Source organism: Elgaria multicarinata, chromosome 17, assembly GCF_023053635.1.
Source record: "Elgaria multicarinata webbii isolate HBS135686 ecotype San Diego chromosome 17, rElgMul1.1.pri, whole genome shotgun sequence".
NCBI classification, from domain to species: Eukaryota; Metazoa; Chordata; class Lepidosauria; order Squamata; family Anguidae; genus Elgaria; species Elgaria multicarinata.
Genome location: NC_086187.1, coordinates 15,626,870 through 15,646,160, shown reverse-complemented (window position 1 = coordinate 15,646,160; position 19,291 = coordinate 15,626,870). Strand labels below are relative to the sequence as shown.

Below are 19,291 nucleotides of genomic sequence, written 5' to 3'. Positions count from 1 at the left end.
AAGATCATGTCTAAAGGATGGGGGAAATACACTTTGGGCTACAAGGAAAGACACACTGGCAACAGAGGACGTATTTTGTTGCTGACTGAGAAATATTCTTGTAATTTTAGTAGAAGAATGTTTCAATGTTTTAAGACAGGGCGGTATAAGATGCTTCAAACAGCCTCCTTCTTCCCAAGATCAAAAAATAAACTTCAGTGAAGACAAGACAAGTAAACTATAGACTATGGATGTGATTCAGAGAACTGCAAATGCAGCTGGGTCCCACTGTTGGCTAGGAAATAAAAGAGCCTGAAGCACACACTGTCCCATAATATAGAATGGGAAAGCTCCAGTAATGCTTGTGGTACACATCTGCTAGATCTCAAGCACCTACACTTGTTAGTGGACTGCAGCAACACTCAGCAGGCTTACATGTCTGGTGGCTAGCGAATCACTCTTGAACATAAGATGATTAACGCTGATGTTTTGGTATTAAAATATTCAAGCAAATCACTAGTTACTATAAGGTGGAGTGGGGTCATACTTACGTTATACACAGAAAATAAGAATAACACATTGTGAGGAAACACTTCAGTCTAACTGCGTACCTCTTTACAAAACTGATGAACCTGGCAAAACAGCCAACACTTCCAGCACCAGGTGATCTGTGTAAGTAGTGGAGCTGCCATGTGCCTAGTGAAAAAAAATCTGGGCCTAGAGGTGTGTCCAGTCCCACACAGTCATGTCTGATTGGAGGATCCAACACCCCCCACATCCATCCATCCCCTGGTTCCCTGGATTCAAAACAGGGATTGTTCCCTATGAAAATTAGTCTCTTCTGGGACATTGAAAAATGGATCTGTGCTATTCACTTGAAAGTCAATCTATTATTAATCTATGCAGAATTGAAACATGTTTTGTTGCTTTTCATGCAGTTTGCTGATTTTCCTCTTCATTTATTTTACTTAATTCCCAATTCCTAACCTTAATAACATGTGTGTTTTAATTTAGAACTTGAGGTTTGACTGTGTACTTTTAACAAGTCCAAGGATTTGCTCCCTTACATCCTTTGCTGCTCTTCCTACTACAGCTGTAGACCTAGAGAAAGCAAAGGGAGACCAAGTTTGCTTCAAGCTGCTGTGACACTGGAGACAGCTAGTGAGTTGCCTCCTCCTGGTTGGAAGTCAACTCAAGCTTCTTGGGGTACTTCTAGACAAAGAGTGGAGTAAAGTGGCAACATTTTAAATAGAGGCTGTGAGCCATAGCAATCCTGATCAACACCCACCACTCCAATAATCTCTGAAAAAAGCCATGGGGTCACTTCTGAATCCATTCTAACTGGTGGTAACAGATAATGTTTGTCAAGTATATGATTCGAGATGATCTCATCCATCTATCCAAATGGGGTGAGGTCAGTCTTTATGTTGCAATACATGTTCTTTCATGGCGATCTTTTTACTGTTCAAAAACATCAACAATTCCATAAATCAACTTAGTTTTCCCACCACTTCAGTCTAACTATCATTTATTAAGCGTGAGAAGAAGAAACAATCCATACGGCTGAGAACGGAGGACCAGCCAAAAAAGAAGGGGGAAAAAAAAGAACTTCCTGGCAAATGAAGTAAAAACAAACAAATACCCCAAGGACCTATATCAAATTTGGCAGGGTCAATGTATTCTTACACAATTACACCAGACTATTATTTTTACAGATTCGTGTTTTGTTTTGTTTTTAAAAAAAGATAAGCATTTTGTTGGCTCAAATATTTGAAGGAGAAAATTATGTACGTAGTAATTTTAGATAACGTATCTCCTATTGCTGAACAATAAATTTATATCATAACAATACCTATATTCATAACACTTTTAAATAACAACAACACAAATTGAAATCCTCTCAATGACCCTTCCATCCAACACAGAACAGAGGAAATATTACATTACAGCAACTTCTATTAATGGCAAGAGTATGCACAATTTTGAGTTATGCAGAAGTCCTCCACCATCATGGTCAGTTGCTAATTTTTCACTGCACAGGAAGTAACATTGCAAGTGTACATTTTATAGTCACTTCAGTTAATTATACTATTAGCTGCTTCTATTTTTAATCCATCAATGTCATTAATGAACAGGGCACTCTGCAGAAATGAGCAATGAATTGCTTCAAAGATCATTCCAACCAGTTATTTCTATCTGAGAGATCAAGTAGTTACCCTGTTCTGTAACCACTGACCAATAATAATAAATAAACACCTTTAGGATACTTGGACAAACCGTGAAATCTGCCAGCATTACCTTAAATCAGTCTAAAGATCAAATTAGCACTTCTGGTTTCAACCCCTCTACGGTACCATGTTAAGTTATTTAGCAGATAAGTTATCTGAATATATTAGAAAACCTTGAGGCTGATGCAAGGGACAGTGAAAAGGATTTGCAGCTTTACACGTCCCTTCAGTGTCCATACCCCTTCCTAGAAAGTGGCTGAGTTTTACACCAACAGAAACAATCAATTTCTTATAACAAAGGTCACCATCTATCAATTAGATAATGGTATTTTTATCCCAACGGGATTACTGCTATGTCTTTGTGAGAACAATTTATTGTGAAACAGGAAACACTAGAGAAATGTTTCCAAAATTAGTATGTGTGCATGAAGCCATTCAAAAACTGCATCAAGGCAGAAAGTGCTTGAATCACTTTTAAACTTTCTAGAAGTGTTTTCCAAAGTCTCTCTTCTTCTCCAAGGCCTTTTAGGATAGCTACACATCAGCAGCCCCTACATAGTGCGTACTTGAAATTGTACTGCACAGCACCTGCAATATAAGTGGTGATTTGATTGCTGTTGTACCTACTCCTGCTCTGGGAAATTGCCTGTTAAGACCATAGCATAAGAATATAAGAAGTGCCATGCCATGGGGAAGACGATGCGAGGGAGACTGGAGCAGGCAGGCACCATCGGGGCCTGCTTCAGTTGGACACCCCCCCACCCACAGGGCTGACATCTTCACCCTGTGGGGAAGACGATGCGAGGGAGACTGGAGCAGGCAGGGACCATCGGGGCCTGCTTCAGTTGGACCCCCCCCACACAGGGCTAACATCTTCACCTTGTGGGGAAGAAGGAGCTGTTGGTTTGCCCCTCCATTGGGAGATGAGAGGACGGAGCAGGGCCTTCCCACCAGCCTAAACAGTCTCCTTAATTTCTTTTAATTTTCTCCCTCTTCCCTCCCCATCCACTTTTCCTTGTGTGTCAAGTCTTTTTTTTTAGAATGTAAGCCTGAGGGTAGGGACTGTCTTCTTTATTGATACACTGTAAGCCGCTCCGAGAGCCTTTTGGCTGAGGTGCGGGATAAAAATACTCTAAATAAATAAATAAATAAATAAAAAATGCTGGATCAGACCAAGTGGCCAACCAGCTGTCGACCAGGAACCCACAAGCAGGACACTAGTGGAACAGCACGCTCCTGCCCATGCTCCCCAGCAACTGGTGTACATAGGCATACCGCCTCTGATACTGGATACTGTTGAAGTTAACCTGCAATAGTCATTGCTGGCAAAACGTGTGGGGCTATTTCCTGCAGATTTTTTTCAGACAACTAACTTGCGGGTTGGGTGGCCTTTACAGGGAAGTAGCAGGCTCATCTGGAACTTTCTGGAGCAGGATGTAGTTTGCCCTGCCAAAGTATTAATTCAACAAAGAGTGAGTCTTACTGGATAACAACACTGTTGATTCAGATACCGTTTCCACTGCAGATGGGTCTTTTTATGGACCATTCAATTGCTATTTCCAGAAGTACTGTGGGATCGTGTTGGTATGTGTGTTGTCTATATAACATTTAAAGGGCATCCTAAAAACAGGTGGATGAGGATGTACTTGGATCAGAAGCACCAGCGCCCATCAAGTAGCACAAAGAGAAGGAAAGCGCTGGGAATGCCGCTTTCCACCCCAAGAGATGGTTGGCAGGGAAAGTTGTAAGAAGGCAAACCATTTAAATTCACCCCAAAAATCAGAGTGAATCAAGATTTGTGACAAGAGGCAAGCTATGTCCAGGGGGAAAGTATGGCACTGTTTCAATCGTCCCCACATTGCCCCAAACGTTCAAGAAAGTTGTGGTTGTCATTATATACTGTCTTACCTGCAGAAAGGTCAGATTAGCTGACATGGGTCTACTAGTAGTCCCTAATCAACTGCTTAGGTTCATCTGTTTATCTGATTAGGTGGTACCAGACCATTCTAATGGCTTGGTTAACTATGTTACTGATTAGCAATGCATAGTCACAGTAATTAAACCACGGACCTCACACCCACAATCTGCAAATCCATATGTAGCATATGGATTGCTTACAAATTGAACACCTCAATTAAAAATATACTATCAGCAAATTCTGCATAAATGAAGAATGGTTTGAGTGATTGAGAAGTATACAACTCTAATTTAAACAGTTAGAATTGTCGAAATGAACAGAGCACTGTAAATAAAGCAAAAACGAAACTAAAGTTACTCAAGAAAAATTATTATGGTAGAATTTCCAAGGGAATAGTTCAAGGTCTCCATGGAAACCATTCTTCCCCTCATAAGATTGCCTCTATTGATCTGCATATATAGACACAGAAGGGTTAGACCCAAGGAGTGTTCTGGAAACACTGTCCAGACCTAAATTATCATGCACAGACGCTCATCTAATCTTCTCTCCCCCCAAAAAATCACAGAATAAAATAATCATTAAATCCATTAATTATCATGTTAGGAATGTGATTATAATGAGATGCATCAGCCAGCTCTGGCTGCAATTCAGGCTAAGATTTTCCATTACAAGATCCTGCTTTTGGTTGAAAACAGGTTTGTTCAATTTTAACGTGGGACTGAAGACTTCTGTTGTGAAGGTTAAGCTCAAAACAATGTTGTCAACTGTGCCAGGAAACCAGTTCAGGTTTTTCAGGGAATAGGAAAATTAGAACATTTTATTCTTAAGTCAGATTTTAATACTACAAATCCCATCAACTTTGGAACAAAAAAACTAGCTATTGTGAGAAAACTGTCATTACACTGGTTTTCTAAAGAAGTCAGAACTGGAACCATCTCATCTCAGAGATTCAGGACAAATAAAAGGAAGGACTTCTTCACCCAGCACAGAGTTAAATTATGAAATTCACTACCACAAGATGAAGTGATGGCCACTTCAAATTGGATAGCTTTAAAAGGGGGCTGGATAAACTCCTAGAGGAGAAGCTATCAATGGCTACTAGACCTGTTGGTTATGTGCTACCTCCTGAATCCAAGGCAGTAAGCCTGTGTGCACCAGTTGCTGTGGTGGGAGCGTTGTGAACAGAGTGCTGGACTAGAGGGTTCCTTGGTCAGATGCAGCATGGCACACATTCTTATGTTCTTAATCCATAGTCGCCACAGTGGTCACACCAATTTTCACCATGTGAAGGCCCACCTGGCAAGGTATCAGTCCTGGACTAACATTCAGGACTAATGTTTGAATTCAGGGTTAAAAACAACCTTAAAAATTAAAATGCATACAAACTGCAATACAGTACGGCACCAAACCTAGATCAAAACGTTTACGCAGTATCAGAAGTTAGGCTCAGAACAAGTATGATGGATTAGTTACACTTAAATGTTTTTCATCTTCCACTAATAAACTAATCCAATAAAAGTATTCTCTGTGCTTCCAATCGAAAAGGTCCACCAATCTTCAGTAAAGACATGGATCACTTGGCTTGCACAGATTTCCTTAACTACCAGTGTGTGTGTACATGCGTAAAGATATGCAGTGGGGATGTATATGCAGAGAATGGAGGGATGCTTGCATACGCGAGAGTTCAAGTGTGCCTACTTGAGCTTTCACACATGCAATATTTTATGCTGTACCTTCACATTTTATGTGAACTGCCCAGAGAGCTTCGACTATTGGGCAGTATAGAAATGAAATGAATAAATAATAAGAAATTGTTGGATCGTAGCTCTTACAGGGACACAAGTATCTGAAATTAATTTTATTCTATTGCATTTTGATGAAGAAATGTGATTCAGTTTAAACTGTTGTTGTTATTATTATTTACATTTATATACCGCCCCATAGCCGAAGCTGTCTGGGCGGTTTACAAAGATTAAATGGGTATTTAAAAATCTACCATGACTGAAAGAGAGTCACTAGTTACTTTGTTGGTATATTTGGGCTGAAATGATAATGCATCGATAAAATGAAGTCACTGAAGATTTGAATTACATTCAGCTTTCCTAATAATAACGTAATGTTGAGTCATTTTGAATAAGTAAGTTTTTGTGTGTGTGGATGTATTTCTCTTACACATTCAAATTAAAATTCAAGGAATAAGGGTCTTTTTTTCAAACGAGTCCCTACCCACAATTTTTTAATTTACCTTATCGAAATAACGCTAACAGGACAGTTCGCTAAAGTACTTGGCACACGAGCAAACGGCGTTATCCCTGTTCTAATGGGAAATTTGGCATAATAGCAATAGCAGAAACTCTATTTCTGTAACTGTTTGCTTAGTGCAAGATTGCTAGCAGTTAAAAATTACTTAAGCTTCCCACCACTGCCACCAACAATGACACGTAACTTTTATCTGAAAAAATGTTTTAAGGAAAAATGTTAAAACACATTTTCACTAGGCCTTCCAAAAAATTTTACATTTTTGCTGTGAAAATGCAAGAGGTCAATTACGACATGGTTACAGAAAACAGGCTATTTTACTTACATGGATGATGCTAAACTCTCAGAGCGTGGAGAACCCAGGAGGTGAAAAAGTGTTGAGAGCAGAAATAATGGAACCAAAAGCAGCACTTCAAATGAAGGCAGATGCATCACAATCCAAGGGAGACTTTTGAAAATACCAAAATTTCAGAAAATAATCATCCATTCACAAGTGTTTCCCCAGTACCTATAACAATACAGGGGAACGATAACCAGGACTCTTCACTTACAGAAAAATGCTCTCATGAAAAAGGGCATAGTTAGATGAGCCAATCAAGTTTTCATCCAAGTTTATGAGCCCTGAAATGGTCAGCAAATTAGGATAAACTTTATTAACTCTTTAGTTCCTGGACAAAAACGACTAGGAGCTCACAGGAAGGAGAGCAAACACAGCAGTAAGCTGAAGCACTAACAGAAGGAGATTTCCATATGAATTTTCACTCTGCTCAGTAGTATCTTGGAGGAAACATTACTTCTCATCTTCCCCAACAGGAACTTTTTGGCAAAATTAATTCTTTTTTGTAACAGAACAAGTATGCAGCCCTATGAAAGAACTTAACCAAAGGTCTGATTTTCAGAAGAGGTCTGCCAGTGTATGCCCAACATGTTTTTACTTTTTGGTCCGCTAAAGCACAATGCTTCAAAGTATGGGCTAGGAAATAAATTCAAATCAAACACTATTTAAAATAAACATGTTTTCATGCTGGATGTTACTTCAAATGGAAAAGAATGGCCTACGTTAATCATTAGCTGTGTTTGCACGTAACAATAACCAAGGATTCCTGGTATATCCTGGCTTACTGTAAACAAGCAACCTGAGACCCCTCCCAGCTTTGCAGAGAGAGAACTGCACAGGCTGCCTCACCAAAATGACAGAGTAAAGGAGACTGAGGAGGAAAGGGTTTTTTCCAGAGGGTGGAGAGGGAGGGAGTCTGGAGTGGCCAGGGTATAAATTAACCTGAGCTTCCTCCAGCCTCCTTCCCTCTTCTTCCAAATTGCCGTCACTAGACAGGCTGAAAAGTCCATCTAGCAAAAATCACCCAAGATGGAGGGTGGGGAGGCAATGATCGCCCCCACCACTCCGCTCACCATGTTGGCTTCAGCCCAGCAGAGCACAGGAAATTTAGAAAACTCCCAGTTCTGGGGCTTCCAAGTGGCAAAGGAACAAATGTGCCCAAAGTCTGTTTTTTGTTGTAAGTTGCCTTGGGTTCCTGACATGAAAGGCAGCCTAGAAATATTTTTAATAAAAAGAGTAATAATAATAATAATAATAATAATTATAATGATAAATGATAATAAGCCCCTTAATATAAACATTTCCTAATACCGATCTGTACTTTTGCACCAAAACCCTTAAGTACAATATTATTTCCAAAGAACTCTTAAAATTCCTACTATAGTTGCAGCACAATCCTACATTATGTTTACTCAAAAATAAGTCCTCTTGGATTGAATGGTACGTACGCCAAGGTAAGTGGCTATGAGATTGCAGCAGCCTTGTAATAAGCCCACAAAAGTTACTCGCCTGCAAAATCATCATCATGATCATCCTGCTAAGCAATTAACAGACTGTGTTTCCCCAATTGCTAGAAGCTCCCTCCTCCACAGGAAGCTCCCTCCTCCACAGCCTGCAAAGAAATGCAGGCTACTGGCCTCTTAGCAAGGGGGTTGGGGAGTCATTTATCAAGCAAATGATTGGGAGGAGAGGCAGATTGATCCATCCCACCCACCCCACCAGCCAGCTTCCTTCATGCCCATAGCTGGCTGCAATCAGACAAGTTGTTAAGTACAAAGTTGGATTGCAGGCTCAAGCCTGAATTTACATTGCAAATGCAACAGAAACAAGCACTTTTGGGGTTGTTGTTTTTTTTTAAAAAAAACACATTTACTGCTTAAAATGTATATTATTTATTTATTTATTGTATTTTTATACCGCCCAATCGCATCTCTTCTCTTTCAACTATTGCTAGAAAACCACATGAATCAGCAGAAGGCTTCGTGCGCCTGAGTTATCTTAAAAACTCAGATACTAAGTAAGAACTTTTAGGAAAGTTTGAATACTGGTGTTGACAAGCTGCTTGGTGCAGAGCATGCATGAACAGTCCGTCCCAGTATTTGGCAGAATATGATGGGTCCACTTTAAGAAACTCAGGGTAGAACAGAGCAAATCAAGGCTTGGAGACATCATGGGACATTATGGTAAGCAATTTTGCAATGAGGGCATCAGTTAAGTCACATGCGCCGGTCCGGATTTAGCAACAACACCTAATCAAACAGCACTAGATTAAATGCCCTATAATTAGATTGGGGACAGCAATCAGAAATGTAAATATACTTACACCCCAGGCACAGAGTGACTTCCCTCCAAGTGTAACACTCATTTAGGGAACTTCCCCTATCTTAAGCACCTTAACTTTGGGCACAGCACTGTTCTGATAAGATTTTGCCCATTAGAGCTAGCACTTTCAAGACCCTTGATGGCTTTAGCAACAAGTCATCCTGATCTTTTGTATGATTGTCTGAAACCATTAGTGACTTTGCCCAAGAGCATCTCAACACCAGTAGTATATGGCATGTTCATGATTGGGCACTCATGAAAGTTTGTGGGTCTTTTAGATGACATTGTCAATCTCCAGGATGTCTGGATCCTACTCCTTCCTCTGGAAATCTCTCTCTAAGAAAAACCTGAGATATATCAGTTCTTTTGAAATAGCATGGGTTTTCTCACAATCAAAAGTCGAAGTTGCACTATAAAGCAGCCACTAGATGGTGCTGTCTCTTTGAAGGCTACAAACACTGAAAGGAGGGGAAGTTTTCAATTACAAACCATGTGGTTGGCAATTCAAACCACGTGGTTGCCTTTGTCTGCCCATGTAATGGAGCCCATCACAATCACGCAAAAGAGCACCCCCAGTAAGACAGTGTGATTTCCCCCTAATGCAGAGATGCTCCCCTCTTTTGTTTTATTTTGTTCATTGGACTTAGAGACTTTTGTCCCTTTATATCCTTTGTTTAAACTTCATAAGAACCCCAGACTTCATGTCCAAAATGAAGTCAAGGCACTTTGCTGCTGAAATCACTCAAACCATTTTGCTGCTGAAATCACTCAAACCCTAATCAGGTTTCAGGTACTATTTCTGAGCCCTGTATGTTCAATTAAATTCCCCGTGTTTTTTTTTTTTAAGAGTTGCATGTGTTTATGCTTTATTGAGTGATTTCTGCTAAGACACATTGCAGCCAAAATTCAAAGGTCCTTTAGATAGGTGTATCTCTGAACATGTATACACAGTTGTACACATGTCTGGAGAGGGCATTTGGTAACACTGGGGCTTGCCCTCTGCCCACCAGCCTTTAAAGATGTGCTTAGCTGGCAAAGTGCATTGAGCAACAACTGTTGGTGTTTCCCTGATGGCATCCTGTTGACTCAAGTAGGGCAGATCATTTCTACCATGTTCTGACGCAACTATAAATGTATTTGTTTACTTACAACATTTATATCCATTGCAGAGGAACTTACAGTTAAAAACATAACAACACCAATAATAAAATGAGCATACAAGCATAAAAAAAATTAAACCAAAATAAAATTCAAGCAATAAACAAGATCTAAGACTGTCAGCATTAAAAGAACCAGGCAAATCAAAAGGCATTTGCCTGGCAACAACAGCAACAACAACAACAACAACAACAACAACAACAACAATAATAATATCATCAGAATTACTGATACTAATATCAATCCAGACAAGACTGAGATGCTGCTGGTGGGTGGTTCCTCTGATCGGATGGGGGGTGTTCAACCGGTTCTGGATGGGGTTGCACTCCCCCTGAAGGAGCAGGTTCGTAGCTTGGGGGTTCTCCTAGAACCATCTTTGTCACTTGAGGCACAGGTGGCCTCGGTGGCACGGAGTGCCTTCTACCAACTTCGGTTGGTGGCCCAGCTACGCCCCTATCTGGACAGGGATAACCTAGCTTCAGTTGTCCATACTTTGGTAACTTCCAAATTAGATTACTGCAACGCCCTCTACATGGGGCAGCCTTTGAAGACGGTCCGGAAACTGCAGCTTGTGCAAAATGCGGCGGCCAGATTGATAGCTGGAACAGGAAGATTTGAGCATATAACACCGATTCTGGCCCACTTGCATTGGCTGCCTATATGTTTCCGAGCCCAATTCAAGGTGCTGGTTTTAACCTATAAAGCCTTACACGGCTTGGGACCGCAATACCTGATGGAACGCCTCTCCCGACATGAACCTACCCGTACACTGCGCTCAACATCTAAGGTCCTGCTCCGAGTGCCTACTCCGAGGGAAGCTCGGAGGATGGCAACAAGGGAGAGAGCCTTCTCAGTGGTTGCCCCCCGACTGTGGAATGATCTTCCCGATAAGGCTCGCCTGGCGCCAACGTTGTTATCTTTTCGGTGCCAGGTCAAGACCTTTCTCTTCTCCCAGGCATTTTAACAGCATTTAATAACGTTAAGTTTGTTTTAATGGACCCCAGAATTGTTGTTTTAAATGAATACTGTTGTTGTTTTTATACTGTTTTTATGTTTTTTAAATTTTTTGTATACTTTTAATGTCTACTATTTTTAATTGTTGTAAACCGCCCAGAGAGCTTCGGCTGGGAGGCGGTATATAAATGTAATAAAATAAATAAATAAAATAAATACTGTCTGGTGAGCTTCTTTTGGAGTACCTAAGGTCCCAAGCCGTTTGGGGCTTTAAAATTAAGAACTAGCACCTTGAACTGTGCTTGGAAATGGACCAGTCGCCAATGCAGATATTTGGCTGGTCCCAGTTAATAACCTAACTGCTGTACTCCCTTATCAACTGACGTTTCCGGGAAGTTTTCAAGGGCATCTGTGGAACAGCAAAGCGTTGAGGAATGGTTAACATTTTGCAATGGCTAATCTGGATGATGTGGATCTATATAGCAGCATGTGAGAGAAACATCCAAGATATTTAGTGATAGTATCGGGGAAGTCCAGAAAGTTGGTTCAACTATCAAGCCAGATAAATGTACTTGTGCAAGAAATGAAGTTAGTTATCTAGGATAAATCTTAGGATGTGGGTTAATATAATCTTGGGCTGACAAAGTTAAGGCCATTTATCTATGCCCCAGCCCTGAAACCAGAACAGAAAAGAAATATACTATCTTTCTTGGGTGTGGCAGGACAGTATATAGAATTTTTGTCCTTTACTTCACAACAATAGCAGCTCACTTCACAGAAGTGATTAAGAAGGTGAAAAAGAACAAGGTAGTATGAGCAGAAGAATGTGAAAAAGCTTTCACGGACCAAGAAATTATTTGTGTCAACATCCAGCTTTACAAAACCCAAATTTCGATAAAAGAATTCAATTAGCAAGTAGATGCAAGCAGGTTTAGGATCAGTCCTATTACAGGAATTTGATAAGAAGGACATCCTACAATGTATTTATCAAGAAATAATTTCCTAAAGAGACGTGGTATGTAGTGACAAAGACAGAATGTCTAGTAATTAAGTGGACCATGGGAAGACTTAAATATCATCGGTACAGTTATCACTTTAATCTTGAAATATATAATACAGCTTTAAAATAGATGAAACAAATGAAAGATTTCAATTCTCAAATAACTGGTTAGGATAACTTGCCACAGCCTTATGATTTCTCAATAGCCCATAGACCAGTGAAAATAAATATTTTTGCTGGTTTTCTTTCTTGGACAATTCCAGAAGATATTCCTGATAATATTTCATTTATGACAATGTTTTGAACATGTTGCGAATGAATTTCTGTATTTGGTGTATGCGTGCATGTTAGGCTTTATGTTATCTTGGATAACAGCATCCTCTGGCAGGGAAGTTTGTGCAGAGGAAAGAGGGTGAATAATGTGGCATAGCAGACTTAGCCCAAGTACTTACCAGGAAGAAGGGGGAACGGGTTGGCCAGCTTGTAAACTACTGTTTTACATGATTGGAAAGCGGCATGGTCCCTATTTCCTTCCTTGCAGAGGCAGCTGGGGATGGGATGACGCTAAGCCCTATAAAATACTTTAATCCTTTAGAAGGAGGGAATTAGCCAGGGTAGTGAAAGAACAGAGGCAAGCAGAGATTCTCTGGTCAACAAAGTTGAGTATTGTATGGCTGCTACTGTCAGTTTTCTTTTGTATATATGTATATTATTTTCACTAAGGAAGCATAATCAACCAGATTTATCGACAGGCCATCCACCACAACACCCTGACATATAATGCATTACAGTAGCCTCCCCTAAAATGAGCCCTTCAGATGTGTTTGATTACAACCCCCATCATTCCCAGCCAACATGGCCAATGGCTGGGAATTATGGGAGTTGCAGTCCAACACAACTAGAGAGTGCCATGTTGGGAAAGGATCCATTACAGTAAATCAAGTGGGATGTCAGCAGAACATGGATAACTGTAGTCAACCTATCATACGCTAGGAGGATGTTATGGCTTTAGCCACTGCAGGATGCTTTGAGCCACAGAAGCTATGTACTTCCATAGATAAAAGATGGCTCTAACACATTCCAAAGCTGCAGATCTAATCTTTCAGGGAAAGTGCAACCCATCTAAAAAAAAGCTTAAACCACCTCTCAAACCATATGAACCATCCACCTTGTTCAGACCTAAGTTCAGTTTATTAGCTCTCATCCAGCTCTTTATGGATTCAAGACACCGATTCTACATAATCATTGCCTCACACAAATCTGAAGAAAAAGAGAAGTAGAGTTGGATGTCATCTGCATCCACTCACCCCAAATATACAGTTGACCTCATTCAGTGGTTTCATGTACATGTTAAACAGCACGGTGGACAAAGTACGGCCATGTGGCACACCATAGCAGAATTCTGTGGGGCAGAACAATACCTCCCCAGTGCCGCCTTCTCAGATAGAGACAGAATCACTGGATCCCAGTGCCTCCAATTCCCAGTCACAACAGCTACTCCAGAAAGATACCTATGGTTACCATTATAAAAATCCAGTGAAAGGTCCAGGATTATTAATCCTCTCTTTCCTTCTCCTAGCACAGGTAATTCATCTAGACAATCTAGAATGTTTCAGTCTAGAACCCAACCCTGAAACTTGTTAGAAATGAATCCCAATAATGTCGTCTAAGAGTGCCCAGAGTATCACAGTGACTACCCACTCAAGTCCTTTGCCACCTCAGGAGTAGTTATTGCAATCCTCACCATGCAAGGAGGATTTCTTTAGGAGAGCAACTCTAATCCAATTGTAACATGTAAGGTACATTGCCATTGCTTGCTCTTTGGATAGGGTATGCAATGTTTCAAAACCCCACTATGACCAAACTCTGCCGGTTGTGTGTCACATTCCACTCTGCACGGTACTGCCTGTGGTAGTTTATTTATTTATTGCATTTCTATATCACCCAATAGCCGAAGCTCTCTGGGCGGTTCACAAAAATTAAAACCATTCAAAGTATAAAACAACAGTATAAAAGCATAATATAAAATAACAACCAGGATAAAATCAGGAGCAGTGCAGAAATACAAATCTAAAACAGCAAAGTTAAAATTAATTTATAGACTGTTAAAATACTGAGAGAATAAAAAGCTCTTCACCTGGCATCTAAAAGAATATAGTGTAGGTGCCAGGTGAAAACCAACTTAGGGAGCTCATTCCACAGCCGGGGTGCCACAGCACAGAAGGCCCTCCTCCTGGTAGCCACCTGCCTCACTTCCTTTGGCAGGGGCTCACGGAGAAAGACCCCTGAGGATGACCTTAGGGTCCAGGCAGGTACATATGAGAGGAGACTTCTTTCAGCCTGGCCCCAAGCCCTTTAGGGCTTTAAATGTTAATACCAGCACTTTGAATCGGTTGTTCCTGGCATCTGGATGCACCACTGTCTTATGTCTGCTCATGAGGCTGCTGCATTGTCACAGAATTACCAGAGGTCATCTATGTGGAATGTGGATCTGGAGCTTACATCGAGTAAACAAAATCTATTGTGCGTTACAAGCAAAGTTTGCTTTAAGTTTTAGACACAGAATATAAAGGTAGATTACCCTGTTGTATCAGGGAAAACAGTTATCCCATCTAGAGATGATGAAATTACCGATTGAGAAACTATGACATTTCCTGGAAAACTACTAACTCAGACGTTCTCATAGATAAGGTTACTCAGAATTCTTTAGAAATATGCTACTCAACTTTTGAGCAGTGCTTTGATTTTGAAGATGTCATGTGAGCTCATGTATGTAATTCTAAAATGTAACCTGAAGTTCATTCATATATTTCATTTATTTATTTATTGCATTTCTATACCGCCCAATAGCCGAAGCTCTCTGGGTGGTTCACAAAACTTAAAACTATGAAGACAATTCAAAGTATAAAACAAACAACAGTATAAAAACACAGCATAAAAGTAAAATAAAAAAGCACAACCAGGATGGAACCGAGCAGAAATGCAGAAATTAATACAGATTTAAAATACAGATTTTAAAAAAACTAAGATGATAAACTCTTAAAATACTGGGAAAATATAAAGGTCTTCACCTGGCATTGAAAAAAGAGTATAATGTAGGTGCCAAGCAAACCTCTCTAGGGAGCTCATTCCACAGCCAGGGTGCCACAACAGAGAAGGCCCTCCTCCTGGTAGCCACCTGCCTCACTTCCTTTGGCAGGGACTCATGGAGAAGGACCCCTGAGGATGATCTTACAAACCAGGATATAAGCTGCTACAAAAGTATGAGAAATCATTCATCCTCTCTGTTTCCAGTAATAAATCGCTTTATTTGGGGCGGAGGAGGGTTGCTTGGGCAAGATATCTTCATGACCCTCCTCACTGCTGCCATCGCTGTTCATTTACTCCTTCTTGAACAGAAACCACACCAGTGTGCGGAGCAAGAGGACAAGGCGAAGCGGCTTCTCCTTCTACTTGCTCTTGCTAAAGCCATTGCTCATACTCTTAGAAGGGGCAGAGGAACAGGCAGCAACAGAAAGGAGGAAGAAAAAGACCAGGGGGCTCTGGGGCTAGCAGTGGGGTCTAAGCCTGAGGGTATACTTTTCCATAAAGATGGAATCCTGAGAATCTGGAAATCCATCTGTCTGAAGGCTCTAGACTGCAAGTATGTGCCACTTTCCAACAATCTAGTCTAACGCCCTGCCCACTTACCAGCACACCCCAGAGTCCCCTTCTCAACTGAAATCACAGGGTGCTACAGGGAGAGGCTTTACAACAGGAGTGTACCTGAGCAAGTTGCTCCAGATCGTTCAAGTAGGACGCCAAAATTACACTCTGTAGGAGAAGGAAGTTAGTTAAATAATCTGACCCTGGAGCAAATTTCTTTCCTAATGGATGGCAAACAGCAAACCTTGTCCACCAATAAAAGTTCATTTATGCAAGTCAGGAAGTGGAAAATGGAAAATGTCAAAGAGAAGATTTTCATTTTAGACCGTTGCGGTGATTTCTGTAGGCCTTACTGGTCACGTTTTGAAACTATTACTGAACGTTTACCATTATTAATAGTTCCAGGCCTTTGCCCAATCTGTACAAGGATTACTTCTGTCATGGAACTGGAAGGAGGGGGACTTCGGCTATAGCCCCTCATACCTCTCAAAAATCTGCTCTACACAGGACCATATGAAGCAGTTTTGAGGGATGTAGGGGGCTTCAAGTGGGAGGAAAGAAGAGGAATTCTACTTGTACAACGTCGGATTCCGCCTTGATTAAGGACTCTTCTAGACTATACCGTTTCTGTACAATTGAAATTGCATAATTCTTTGGATATTTGTTTACTAGGTTTTCATCATTATCATAGCTCTAAACAACGTATCTGTGAAAAGCAGATTATATTACAATGCTACTGCAGTTTGCATTATTGTAATGTAAGATCAACTATTTCATTTCTCTGGGATGGGAGTTGCACACATCTCAACGCAGTAACGCCAACAGGGACAGGTATGTGTGCAGCAAGTACTTGGCACCCTGGTGCCCCGCTAACATTTTGGACTTCAACTCTCATAAGCCCCAACCAGCGTGGCCAAAGGTCAGGAATGCTGGGAACTGTAGTCCAAAACATATGGAGGGCACCAGGTTGGGGAAGGCTTTATTAGTAGGTCCATGTGCTCCATTCCTGTGAAGGAAGAGCTTAATATCAGCAGGACTGACAGAAAGCAAGCAAGGCTGATGAGGTGAAACCGATAATTTGATAGTTGAAGGTGTTTTGCAGATTCTGCTCAAACTGATCAGCTTGTTTCCCCTCTTCCTATCAGCTAGATTGGTCCTGCTTATTATTTACCAACCAAGGGAAAATGCAGGGAGGGGAGAGGTGACAAGGAGCAAGGAAAACAGTTTAAAGGCACTTTTTAATAATTAAGTCAATGCTCCCTACAAACGCTCTTGACTCAACAGGCAGGAGAAATGTTAACTTATGACTACTAAGGATGTATGAGGATATCCTGTTCTTATACAGGTCTCATCAGTAGAAACCAAAAGCATCATAGTTCAAAAGTCGTCGCATTCTGTTTTGTAAAGAAAGCAATCAGTGCCGTAGCAACTGACTGCTTCAAAGTTCTTATATACTCATGACAGCTTTGAAGGGTTTAGCAAGAGAAGCAAACACGGGGATTTAATCGTTAAACAAATGTCTCCTGCAGAAGAAATTCGCTGAAGGTTGTAATTACAAAATAAATCGTTTAAAAGAGGTAGGGGAAGATTTCACAGAGGCCAGATTTTGTATAGAGCAGAATTACACAATAGTAAATTATGTTACAGCAAACAGCAGTCTCGTCCTGGCTCAAGGTGTTTCCTGATCAGCTGAGTAGAGGGAATGACAGGTTGAAACCTGCCTCAATCTTTGCTATCACACTGCCCAGATGTATGTTTCTGGTCATGCCCACTTTGTTTTAGCCCTGCCCACTCAGGCTCTGGTCCCACCCACTACTGGCATGCCATCCCCATGCCATTCAACCTGTGCTGGATGGGGTCACACTTGCCTTGAACACTCAGGTTCGAAGTTTCGGTGTACGCCTGGATTCATCCCTGAAACTGGATCCCAAGGTTTCAGGGGTGGTCAGGAATCACAATAAAACAGTGCCTACAAATCCCATCTCAGGCAGACTCCTCAGAAGGAGACCGTGGTTGATGGTATCGAAAACAGCTGAGAGGTCTCACAAGACCAACAACCAGTCTCCTTGCTCAGTTGCTGCCATGGATCATTCACCAAAGCAGTTTCTGTCCCATATCCCTTCCTGAAGCCAGACTAAAATGGTTCTAGATAATCCACCTCATCCAGAAACCCATGGAGCTGAGAGGCCACCACACGTTCCAGGACTTTGCCCAAGAACGGAATATTGGAGACAGGCCAGAAATTATCCAATAAAGTGAGTTTTAGGGAGGTTTTTTAAACAACAACAACAGCAGCAGCAGCAGCAAAGGTATCACCACACTTCTTTTGGGCATGATGGCAATGTGTCTTACTATAAAGAGGTTCATCACTACCCTTATGCAGTCAGCCCCTGGCTGCTTTTGTAAGCCAGGAAGGGCATGGGTCCAGCACACACATATGGTACATTTCACCTCTACAAGGAACCTATTCACATACGCTGGTCAGATTGAAAAGTATCCATTATAAATGGACAAGCAGTGGGCAAAGTTCTATCAACTGTATCAACCTGTATCAAGTCGACAAGGATATGAGCAATTTAATCTGCAAATTGTTGTGCAAATCGGCCGCAACAGCAATAGGAATTTATTGGAACTGGCTTTCTGAATGAGCGATTGTGGAGTGAGCACACTTTTGACAGTGTGTGAACTGCCCCTCAAGTTATGAACATACATGACAGTTCTAGAATACTCTGTTTCATATATTATCCTAACTTTGTACCTCTGCGTTCTGCTGGAATTCAATTCGATTGATGTAATCTATTTTTCATACTTGGGTTTACTAAAGGACTGGATTACGCAAAATACTAAATCTGTGAATGCAATTCGCAAGTTACCAACTATTTGAAGTCAAATGCAAATATACTGAATGGTGTTGTTATTCTTTTCAACATCACTTTCCACAAGTTTACAAATAATTTACCTTCACACAGCCAGCCTCAAGCAACATTAGCCTCTGGATATATAGGAAGCTGCCATTAGAAACTCTCAAGAAATGCTGTATAGGAAATGATGCATCATCAATGTTATCTCAACAATTCCTGTCTGTCTAGAACTATGGACGCATGGCTAACCTCAATTTCAAGTATCAATGATATGAGAAATGAAATCAGGAACATATGTTGGCAATTTTATTGCCTCATTAAACATGAAGTAGATGAACCAACAACCCATTAATCCTGCTTGGATCTTATCTTATGGGATCCATCCTACTTCTCCTCGTAATGTCAAGCTGAACAGTTTTTTTCTTTAATTTTTTCAAACAGACAGATACCGAAAACATAGATTAAGGAAAGGGTAGCTATAAAACAGAGTCCATCTCTTTCTTTATTGTAAACACATAAAACAATTTTCTCAGCTATTCTTGTGAGATTGATCAGTTCATTTTTTCCTTGAGAATGCTATACAAGATTAACAGTACAATCCTACACAGACAGGCCTCCTCAAAAGTAAGT

At 40.8% G+C, this 19,291-nt stretch overlaps 2 protein-coding genes across 4 annotated transcripts in view; one reads left to right on the top strand and one right to left on the bottom strand.

The window, feature by feature from the left end:
• LOC134409982 (major facilitator superfamily domain-containing protein 1-like) overlaps nt 1-19,291 on the top strand; it is a 319,448-nt gene that overhangs the window by 104,262 nt on the left and 195,895 nt on the right. The gene's annotated exons all lie outside the window — the stretch shown is intronic.
• MRTFB (myocardin related transcription factor B) overlaps nt 1-19,291 on the bottom strand; it is a 115,529-nt gene that overhangs the window by 57,822 nt on the left and 38,416 nt on the right. The gene's annotated exons all lie outside the window — the stretch shown is intronic.